General features: G+C 46.5%; 1 protein-coding gene across 7 annotated transcripts in view; it reads left to right on the top strand.

Annotated features, from left to right (window-relative positions):
• NAV1 (neuron navigator 1) overlaps positions 1 to 11,483 on the top strand; it is a 238,976-nt gene that overhangs the window by 2,947 nt on the left and 224,546 nt on the right. The window lies entirely within an intron of this gene.

The following is an 11,483-nucleotide window of genomic DNA, read 5'->3' as shown; positions in this document are numbered from 1 at the left end:
GAGAACTAAGAATGTGGCAATACTTGGCAAACCTTTCATCTTTCTGGTCCCTAGTCACAAAACAATAATTAAAAGCACTTTTAGTTCCTTCTTCAACTTAAAAAAAAAAACAAAAAACCCCAACCAAGTTTTCAAGTAAAAAACACCCTCCTCAGTAAACAGTTTGCTGGGCCTAATCTGTTCCCTCAACCTCCCAGGAAGGCTGACTCAGGCCTGATTTCCTCCGAGGGGCCTGGAACTTTGCTTCCCAGCTTCCTGTGACTCTTGAGAGACTTGAAGGGAGGCAAGATAGCCAAGACCCAGGCCGCTCGGAAGTGCCTGTGGACGTGGCTTCACTTGCCCTACATGGCCTGTGCAGTCCACACTACCATCCCCATCAATCTATCTGCTCTACTTAATTTTAACATGAGATGCACTAATATGTGTGAAAAATTAAAGGTGCTGCAGCCTTTACCTCCACCAACACCGTTAATAACAAAATGTTTCCACTTCAAAGGACTGTGAAACTCTTTTAATGGCCAATCCTTAGATGCTCTGGAAGCTTTTGTGAATGGGATTGTTTTCCTAATTTCTTTTTCAGATTGTTCATGGGTGGTGGTATATGGAAACACGGCTGATTTTTATGTGTTGATCTTGTGCTCTTGAAACTTTGCCAAATATGTGTATTCATTTTAGTAGCCTTTGATGTGTATGGATTCTTTGGGGTTTTTTATATGTAGAATCACGTCAACTATAAATATTCTACTTCTTCATTTCCAATTTGGATACCTTTTATCTATCTATTTATTATTTATTTATTTTTTGTCTTCCCTAATGCTCTGGCTAGAACTTCCAATACAATGATGAGTAGGAGTGGGGAGAGTGGACATCCTTGTCTTGTTGCTGATCTTAGAGGAAAAAGCTCTCAGTGTCTCACCGTTGAGTGTGATGCCTGCCATGGGTTTTCCATAAATGTCCTGTATCATGTTGAGGGAATTCCCTTCTATTCCCAGTTTTCTAAGTGTTTTCATCATGAAAGGGTGTTGGATTTTGTCAGATTCTTTTTTCTGCACCAATTGAGATAATCATGTGTTTGGTACATGACATTGATTGTATTTCTTATGTTGAATTACTCTTCCATTCCCGGGATAAATCCCTCTGAATGCTTTTTTTGTTTTTTAAATTTGCAAAGTTTTATTTCTTTTATTTAAAAAGACTGAAGATGGGGAGCCTGGGTGGCTCAGTCAGTTAAGCATCCAACTCTTGGTTTTAGCTCAGGTCATGATCTCGTGGTCGTGGGATCCCAAGTCGGGCTCAGCAAGGGGTCTGCTTCAGATTCTCTCTCCCTATCCCTCCTGCTAACTCTCTCTTAAATTAATTAATTAACTCTTAAAAAGAGTGAAGAAAATTTGACACAGTGCTGACAGTGCAGTTGGGTGGGTCAGTGCACATTCATTATATTTTTCTTTTTTTTAAACATTTTATTTATTTATTTAACAGAGAGAGACACAGCGAGAGAGAGAGAACACAAGCAGGGGGAGTAGGAGAGGGAGCCCAATGCGGGGCTCGATCCCAGGACCCTGGGATCATGACCTGAGCCGAAGGCAGACGCCCAACGACTGAGCCACCCAGGCGCCCCCATTATATTTTTCTTATAGTCACTGTACTTGAAATGTTAAACAATTTTTTTTATTGTGGTAAAATATATGTAACATAAAATTGACCATTTTAACTACTTTTAAGTGTACAGTTCAGTAGCATTAAGTGCATTCACCTTATTGTGCAACCGTCACTGTCCTCCATCTCCAGAACTTTCTCGTCCTTCCCAGCGGAAACTCCTGCCTGTTACAGTTAACTCTGCATTCTCTACTCCCCCCCAATCCTCCAGCTTCTGGCAACCGTTTTACTTTTTATCTCTATAAATCTGTGAAGACTTGGTAATAGCTCAAAAAGTCAGGATTTCATGGCTTTAATGGAGGGATCAAAGGACCTCACCTGACTTCCAAAGGGAACATCCTAGAGGGATTTTGATTCGAATCTTCTTGACATACAAACAGTCCCTCAACAACTGCCCTGCATGAGCCTCCTTTTCTCCAGTTCAGTGGTTCTCCATCTTGGCTGCATCTTAGAATCTCCTTGGGTTGCTTTGAAAAACTACTGATTCCTGGGCCCACCCCCGAGGGATACACCTTCATTTAGTTTGGATTGCAGCTCTGGTGTCTGTCATTTTCTAAAGCCCCCTCAATGACTCTGATGCACAGTGAGGGTTTCAGCTACTCAGTGGTTGAGCTGATTTACTCCCTGGAACCCTTGGCTGGTCACAGCTTCCAGTGACGCAATTCCCTCCCCATCTGGACAATAATACTGACCCACTTTACATCCCTCCCCTGATTTTAAAATCCATTTGTGAATAGAATAAATGTCAACTTCTGTAGAATTAAACTTGCACACTTGTTTAGAACCATAACTGTCACGTAGCCCTATTTTTTTTTTCTTTTGCAGATACCAACCCCCCCCCCCAAAACCTCCCCACCAGGGGTCATCCAGCTTGGACACCTCTGTTGCTGGGCAACTCCCAGCAACGGTGGGTGTGTTGCAATCATCTTATTCCCTATTTGGACAGCTTGGTCTCTCAGAGTTTCTTTTTGTAGTAATCTGTCATGGGTGTGACTTCTGCCCATTGGAGAAAGTTACCACAAGGTGAATGGGCTTCGCCAAAATGCATCCCCAAATGAAGCAGGGGATATGCACAATAAAGCATGTGGTGTAAGTGCAACTGCCCTGCACAGTGATAGCCTTTCAGTATTTGGACACGACTACCATGTGCCTGCCCCGTCTTTTCCTCTCTGCTCTCGGCTGCCCTGTTTTTTGCAGATCTTCTTCACCGGATGTGCTCTCAAGTATTTTCTGGGAAGACGTATGAGGTAATAGCAAGAATTTAGATCATGAAATGTGCCAGACTTGGAGTCAAGGTCCAAATCTTGACTTTGCTTGTAAAGTCCTTACGCATGATGAATATTCAGCAAATACTAACAATTGAAATCATATTATCCACAGTGACATCATTATCTCTATCTGTGTGACCCGAGGCCAGCCAGGGAACATCTTAAAGACTCAGTTTCTTCCCCAAGAAAAGTTGAGGGGTGCCTGAGTGGCTCAGATGGTTAGCATCTGCCTTCGGCTCAGGTCATGATCCCAGGGCCCTGGGATCAAGCCCCACATTGGGCTCCCTGCTCAGCGGGGAGCCTTCTTCTCCCTCTCCTTCTGCTGCTCCCCCTGCTTGTGCTTTCTCACTCGGTCAAATAAATAAAATCTTAAAAAAAAAAAAGGAAAGAAAAGTTGAATGAAAATGCCTTACTCCGAAACAATGTTCCCCAACTTGCCTGATATCAACCTCCTTCCTGTCCTTCAGCGATCCCTATGATCTGACAAGTTTGGGAAATACAAACAGGGAGTGATTGTATGGGTCAAGTGAGACCACGAGCCCTAACCCAGTCCCTGGGCCATGCAGTGTGTGAGTCAGTTCCTGCCAGATAGCCCCCTCGCCCTCCCTGTGATACTAATCATCCTTAAAACAAGCTACAGTTTATTGCCATTTGAATGTGTCGTGTCCAGAATTAAATGTAGCACTCCAGTTACACACTTACTGGCACACATTGTCCACAGGCTGATCGCCTATGATCAGTTAGGCAAAGCAGCTTTTTTTTTTTTTCAATTTGTAGATTGCCCCTGCAAACCTGCGAGCTCAGGGAAAAGATGGGAACATGATGGCATAAAGGAATGAGAGAGTCTGACCACGTCTTTTGCTTTATATTGTTTGTTGTTGAACGGATTCATTTTGTTTTGGTGTTACCTTTTTTTTTTTTTTTTTTTTTTTGGTAGATGGCAAGGATAGCATAGAATATAAAGTCAATTCCCAGTGCCTCTTTTCCCAGTTCATTGGTGCAGATAATTGAGTTGACTGGAAGGAGTATCTGGGTTCTGGGTAGTGCTAAGATACCAACTGTTCTCTCTCTGCTTTCCTTTTAACAAAGGAGAGACAGCTGATGAGACACCCGGTGAAGGAGCCTCAGCCAGGACCCAGACCAGGCAGCTGTCTGCCTGGTCTCTCATCTGGGGCCATTCTGTCCCTCTGCCCTCCCTCCCCAAAGCTTTAGAAGCAGGGCTCCATTAAATGGGGCATCCCTGTGCCACAGAATGCAGACTGTTAGCCCCCTAACCTGGGAGCTCTCCATCACCTCCTAGGCATGGTCAGCTTTATAAGGGCTTTAAGATGTCAGCAAAGCTGACCCCACCTCACTGGGAAGGACTGTGGGAGCTGCAGTGTTCAGGCCTACACCTAATCCGCAGAGTGGGGAAAAGGGCTGCTTGACACTTAGGGTGCTTTCCAACACTGAGAGTGCCCCCCCCACACAAGGTTTTATTCTGAAAAATGTCAAACCAGTAGAGAAAGTGAAAGATTAGTACCATTAATATCTGGATTCACTGATTGTTAACATTTTTTAAAAAGATTTTATTTATTGGGGCACCTGGGTGGCTCAGTCGTTAAGCGTCTGCCTTTGGCTCAGGTCATGATCCCAAGGTCCTGGGATCGAGCCCCGCATCTGGCTCCCTGCTCAGCAGGAAGCCTGCTTCTCCCTCTCCCACTCCCTCTGCTTGTGTTCCCTCTCTCGCTGTCTCTCTCTCTCTCTCTCTTCTTTAAAAAAAAAAAGATTTTATTTATTTGTTTGACAGAGAGAGAGAGCACAAGCAGGGAGAGTGGGAGAGGGAGAAGCAGGCTTCCCGCGGAGCAGGGAGCCCGATGCGGGGCTCCATCCCAGGACCCTGGGATCATGACCCGAGCCGAAGGCAGACGCCCAACGACTGCGCCACCCAGGTGCCCCAAACACTTTTTTATTTTTATTTTTTTAAAGATTTTATTTATTTGAGAGAGAGAGAGAATGAGAGATAGAAAGCACAAGAGGGAAGAGGGTCAGAAGGAGAAGCAGACTCCCCGCTGAGCAGGGAGCCCGATGTGGGACTCGATCCCGGCACTCCAGGATCATGACCTGAGCCGAAGGCAGTCGCTTAACCAACTGAGCCACCCAGGCGCCCCCAAACACTTTTTTTTAAAGAATTTATTTGAGAGAGAGAGAGAGAGTGCGCGCGCGCGGGGCGCGCGCGCGCTCATGAGTGGGGGGAGGGGCAGAGGAAGAAGGAGAAGCAGACGCCTGCTGAGTGGGGGAGCCCGACGCAGATGCAGGACTCAATCCCAGGACCCCAAGATCATGACTTTGAGCCAAAGTCAGATGCTTGACTAAGCCACCCAGGTGACCTTGACTGTTAACATTTTGCTGCACTGTGCTCTCTGTCTTTGTCTCTCTCTCCTGAGCCATTTGAAAATAATTTGCCGACATCATGACACTTAAGCTCTAAATACTTCAGCATGTATTTCCTCAGGACGGGGCATTCTCCTGCGTAACCACAGTACCATAATCACAGCCAATGATGCTGGATTTAGCAGAAGTATTTAATCTATGGGCCATATTCATATTTTCCAGTTGTTCCCCAAATGGCCTTTAGAGAGCGCTGTGCATTTTTCCCAACCACAGCCTGCTGTGTGGAGGCCTGAACTGCAGTTTTCTCTCCCAGAAAGAAGGAAATGAAGTCATGATTCCTTAAATTGGGATAGTGACGCACTGAATACAAAGCACTTCGATTTCAATTAATCTTTATTTTTTTAAAAAGATTTTATTTATTTGGCGGGGGGGGGGTCGGAGAACAAGCAGGGGGAACAGCAGGCAGAGGAAGAAGCAGGCTCCCCGCTGAGCAAGGAGTCTGACATGGGGCTCCAGGGGCTTGATCCCAGGACCCTGGGACCATGACCTGAGCCGAAGGCAGACACTTAACCAACTGAGCCACCCAGGCACCCCTCAGTTAATCTTTATAACCACTGAGTGAGATAGGTACTAATATCCTCCCCATCTTGCTGGTAAAGAAATCGAGGTTCAGAAGGTCTTCTCAGTTGCCCAAATAGCATGAGCCATTATTACCACTCCAAGCGGTGCCAGGAAATAATTATAGAAAAAGAAGATCTTTTATTTACTGAAAGTCTTCTGTCCTTCACATTTCTTATCCTCTTGTTAAGTGTTAGGAGGTGTTAGGAGGTGCTCTGCTGCCCCCATTTTACAGATGAGGAAAGCGAGATCGAGTCCTCTGAGGCTGGTCATAAACAATATTTACATCGTCAAGATAACATAAATGACATTTATTGGTAATCTCGGAGGAAGCTCCATATAGTTGGTTGTAGTTGCTGGGCAGACTCTAAATGGCAATTCAGAATAAAAGCATGTCTGATTGAAGGTGAGAGGTGCAGGGCGGGGGGTCCTCCAGTACTCTCATCTTATGCCGAGGGAATTGGAGAGAGGCTGTCAAAGTGTTAGAAAACAAGCAACCAAGAGTACCTGGCTGGCTCAGTCAGTAGAGCACAAGACTCTTGATCTTGGGGTCGTAAGTTCAAGCCCCTCGTTGGGTATAGAGATTACTTAAAAAAATAAAATTTAGGGGCTCCTGGGAGGCTCAGTCGGTTAAGCGGTTAAGCGTCTGCCTTAGGCTCAGGTCATGACCCTGGGGTCCTGGGTTCTAGCCCCCCTGCTCAGCGGGGAGCTTGCTTCTCCCTCTCCCTCTGTCCCTACCCCTGGTTCATGTTCTCTTTCTCTCAAATAAATAAATAAAATCTTAAAAAAAATTAAAACAAATAAAAATTTTTTAAAAAATTTAAAAAACCCACAAGAGGGACACCTGGGTGGCTCAGTTGGTTAAGCATCTGCCTTCAGCTCAGGTCATGATCCCAGGGTTCTGGGATTGAGTCCCACATCGGACTCCTTGCTCAGCAGGGAGCCTGCTTCTCCCTCTGCCTGCCACTCCCCCTGCTTGTGCGCTCTCTCTCTCTCTCTCTCTTTCTCTGACAAATAATTAAATACAATCTTTAAAAAAAATAGAAAATAATCCCCTGTAAGAAACCAAATTTTGAGAATAAAGGTGCAAAATAATCAAAGAACTAAAATCAAATTTTGGAAGGAAGAAAAGGAGACAGACAGATGGGTTTAGTGTAAGTTACCCATCATTTTCAACTATTGTTTTGGTTGTATTGTTGTTGGTTTGTTTCAACTATTGTAATGGTTGATATTGTCTATCAGTGGCAAAACAGGGAATCAGGTTATGAGTGTATGATCTAGAGGGTAAAACCACCACGAGAACTAGTAACAGAACACTATTTGGGCAACAGGGTGGGGCAGGAAGCTGCAGCTTGTTATCCTGAGGTCTTTTGTCCAGTTTGACGGTGACCACCTCTAACCGTATGGAGAAAGGCAGGCTTTGAATTCAGACATCCTGGCTTCTAAATACAAAGAAGGGACAGGTTGACAGGCCCGGCGCTGCAGAAGCTTCTCTGAAATGCTAAGCCGAAACCCAGAGGGCCATCCTAAGACTTTGGTGCCCTTTAGGCATATTTGCTTTCTTTTTTTTTTTTTTAAGGTTTTATTTATTTATTTGAGAGCGAGAGAGAGCGTGCACGAGAGTGGGGAGGGTCAGAGGGAGCAGACTCCCGGCTGAGTGGGGAGCCCCATACGAGACTCCATCCCCGGACCCCAGTATCATGACCTGAGCTGAAGGCAGATGCTTCACCAAATGAGCCACCCAGGCGCCCCCCACCCCACACTGGGCATTCTTACCTGGAGAGAGCCCCAGGACACGGCATCCCCAGGAGGATGCACCCCCACCTCACACCCCACATCCCACAGGAAGTATTAATACTTTTGTTGTAAACACAATCCAAAGATTTTTTATAATTTTGCTTTTCAAGGTATTTGGACATTGGTGACTAATTTCTTAATAATTTAAAATTGGCGACTTCTGGGTTACCCTGAACATATGCAGAAATTACTGTGAAGTGAGAAAAATGTCACCTACAAGTTATTTTCAAATATGATGAATTTTTATGAAAAGCACATTTAAATATCGATGCAGGTGACATGATGTTTCATTTTACAGGTGTTTCATTAAACCGTGATTCATTTCAGTTTTGCAGTTTTATTTTTTGTATTTTGGAGCCCATGACATTTTCTTCCATAGGCCTCTGAAAAGCTGCTCAGTCCCAGGTCTTTTGTCCTAGGCCCAGGTGGGGTGGGCGGGGAGTGTAGATCGGGCCCTTGAGGGATCTGTGGGTGAGTATCTGAGGTCCGCACCACTTGGGGATGTTCGTGGCCCGAGCCTGAGTGTAGCAGAGCTCTCGGGAAGTCACAAGACCCAAATTTCATCCTCCTGTCGTGGCTCCTTCTCAGGCCTTCACTGTAGAGATTCCTCGAGCTCAGGGGACAACCTTCCCTGACCGATTTCATAGCCAACATCTCATTTCCTTTTCACGGCAACCCTATGAGGTGGTCAGATACGTATTCCTCTTTATACACATGGGGAAAACAGGACTCAGCAAAGCTAGGGAACTTGCCCAAGGCCGCATAGCTTCAGGGAATCAGGTGGGGAACCCTGACTCCTGACCTTTGTCCTTTCCAATACTCCCACGGCCATATATAGAGGAGTGGGCAGTGTCTTTAAGCGCCCACGGTCGTCATATCTGTTACACAAATACAGAAATCACATTGAGGTTTTTTGTTTGTTTTAAAGATTTTATTTATTTGAGAGAGAGAGAGAGAGCGCGTGAGCAGGGGGGAGGGGCAGAGGGAGAGGGAGAAGCAGGTTCCCCCCCCCCCAGCAGGGAAATGAGGGGCTCTGATCCTAGGACTTTGGGATCATGACCTGAGCGAAGGCAGATGCTTAACCGACTGAGCCACCCAGATGCCCCACGTTGAAGTTTTTTTATTTTAATTAATTGTGTTACTGCATTTATTTTGACAAGTGCTTAGGATTTGTCTTTCAGTGAAAGCTACTGAAAAGTACATCACCAGTTTTATCACTTCTGCTAATTTTACCCAGTCAAAGGAACAATGTAAAAGTATTCTATTTTGAGTTCTGTTCCTCATTTTCTCCTCAGAGTTGAACATAACTATTGTGCATGAATTTAGAGCTGCACTAGGCTGGCAATCCATTAAGACTTTTGCTTTTTAGCTGGTCTGGATCTAATAACCTGACCTTTCCCTGTTCACACACCTCCTGTGATATCCAGATTTTTCTGTCACTCATTACCCACCTCCTTAGGGAATATCATCACAAAGACACATCTGTTACGGCCACATCACACCTCTGAGTCATCTCCCCACTTCCTCTTGTTGGCTGTGGCCAGCAAGAAATCAGAGGCCACTAGGGAGGTTCAGAAAGTGACCACAGGGTTGGGGTGGCTGTGGGAAGTAGGTGGGAAGGGCCGTTGTGAGCTGGCCACAGAGACTGTGACACTCTCAGACAAAGGCCTCTGTGTTTGGGATGGCAGGGCTGGGGCAGATGTCGGGGGAGGGGGTGGGGGTTGGTGTGCTGATACCGTCTGGGAGAGTCTACCCAGGGCAGAGACAAGCCTGTAAGGTCATGCTCAGCTGGCAGTAGCCTAGGTGGGTCCTGGCACATAGTAGGGGCTCAGGAAATATTTGCTCATTGATTAGTCCCAGGATAAGAGAGAAATTTGTCCTTAAGCTGAGGGACAGGCAGGAATGAATGTAAGTGCCCTTGGTCCTGAATTTCCCTGGCTGGCTTAGAGGCCACCTCCTTGCTTCGTTGGCTTCTCCCTGACATGGGGCCTCTGCATGAATGCATGGTAGAAAATGCAGTCTTTGGAGTCGGCCTGACCTGCAGCCTCCCTGAGCTTCAATTTCTTCATGTGTGCAATGGGGACAGTCATACCTACCCCACAGAGTTGTGAGGGTCATCCTGGAGGGTGTTACAAACCATCTGGCATAAAGCTGATGTTAGCCATTATCACCACCCTAGATCTGGATGCCCCGTGGCTCTCTGTACTTGGTCCTGGGAGGGTAAATGCAGGCCAGACAACATGACTGAGCAAAACCAAGGATGCAGCAAACATTCAGCTCCCCAGCTCTGCCGACTCTGCTTCTGGGTGGATTTATCCCCCAAGGGGTGTTTATATACCAGACAGGGGGAAATGTTTCCCTGTCTGAGGGTCAGACAGACCGGGTGGGAGTGGTGCCGGCTCTAAGACGTATGGTCCCTCTGGGCCCCACTGGGCTCCAGACTGCAGGCCTCTGGAGGGTGTGGGGGAGTGGAGTGGCTTGGGGTTTTGTTTGGCAAAGCCCGCCTATTATCTGGCCCAGGCTACATTTCCAGGGCATTATAAATAGCACTGGCTTCGGGAGGAGAGGTCGCAGATGTGGCTGAGGCGAAGTATATGGGAAGGTGGGAGATTGGAAATGATGAACTCAAGCCTTTGTGGGCCAGGATGCAGGCTGGGGCCATCTGCATGGCAGTAGGACACCAGGGAGGGCTCAGCCTGGGTGCCTTTGAGGCAGCGGGCCTGACTTAGAAGCCAGAAAAGCCTGTGCTCAGCAGCCAATGGGCTGAGGTGCCCACTGTATTTGCTTCCGTCTCTTTATGTAGAGAGACCTGCGCTGCTGTCTGAACCCAGGCGGTGGACTGAGCAAGAGCCTGAGCAAGATTCCAGGTCTAGAGAGATGAGCAAAAGCAAATGGCTCCTCACCTTCAGTAACACCCCTGTCCCCCACTGTGTGCCCTGGGGGGCACCTTTCCCTCCAGCTGAGAGAGAGCAAGCCCCTTACTCTTCTATTTCATTCTATTCTCTTCTAAATTGAGATACACTTTACAAACCGTGAAATGCACAAATCTTAAGTGTCCAGTTTGATGCTTTTTTGACAGGTGAATACACCTTCGTAACCCCCACCCCAGTCCAGATACAGAGCATTCCCATCTTCAGTCTTTAACCCCTCAGTACACCTCCCTGCCCCCCACCACGGTGTCACTGTGCTGATTTCTGTTAACCATAGATGAGTGGTGCCTGTTCTTGACCATCATGTAAATGGAATCCTAGGGTCTGATATATTTTGTGTCTGGCATCTTTGGCTCAATATAATATTTTTGAGATTCACCTGTGTTGAATGATGTAGTCTTTTCCTTTTAATTTCTGATATAAGAACACACCACAATTTATGGGCTTCCATTGCTCTAGGAGTCCCATCCACTGAGCATCTGTGGGGTACCGGCCAGGGGTTTGAAAGTGAAGATGAGCGGAAAGTGTTTGAAGTCTGCTGTGTCACCTCTTTCCCCAGAACACTTACCATTTTGGTGGCTTCCTGTAAAAGGCCACAGGACCTTTTCTTTTCTTCATGGTCTGGAAGCCATCCTTACCTCCTAGAGCTAGAAGTTCAGATCACTAGTTGAGAGGCGACTGGTTTCCCTGTAAGACAGAAGGTTGTTCTCTGACTGAATGGACCTGGCTGGCGCATCTTGATAGGGGATGGAGGATGTTAGCCTAGAGGTGGTGGGAAGACACCCAAGGCCCAGAGCAGGGAGGTGACATGATGAAGCAGGTTTTTTGTTGTTTTGTCTTG

This window comes from Zalophus californianus, chromosome 10, assembly GCF_009762305.2.
Source record: "Zalophus californianus isolate mZalCal1 chromosome 10, mZalCal1.pri.v2, whole genome shotgun sequence".
Taxonomy (NCBI): Eukaryota; Metazoa; Chordata; class Mammalia; order Carnivora; family Otariidae; genus Zalophus; species Zalophus californianus.
The sequence above is the reverse complement of the archived record's forward strand: the minus strand, read 5'-3'. Positions and strand labels throughout refer to the sequence as shown.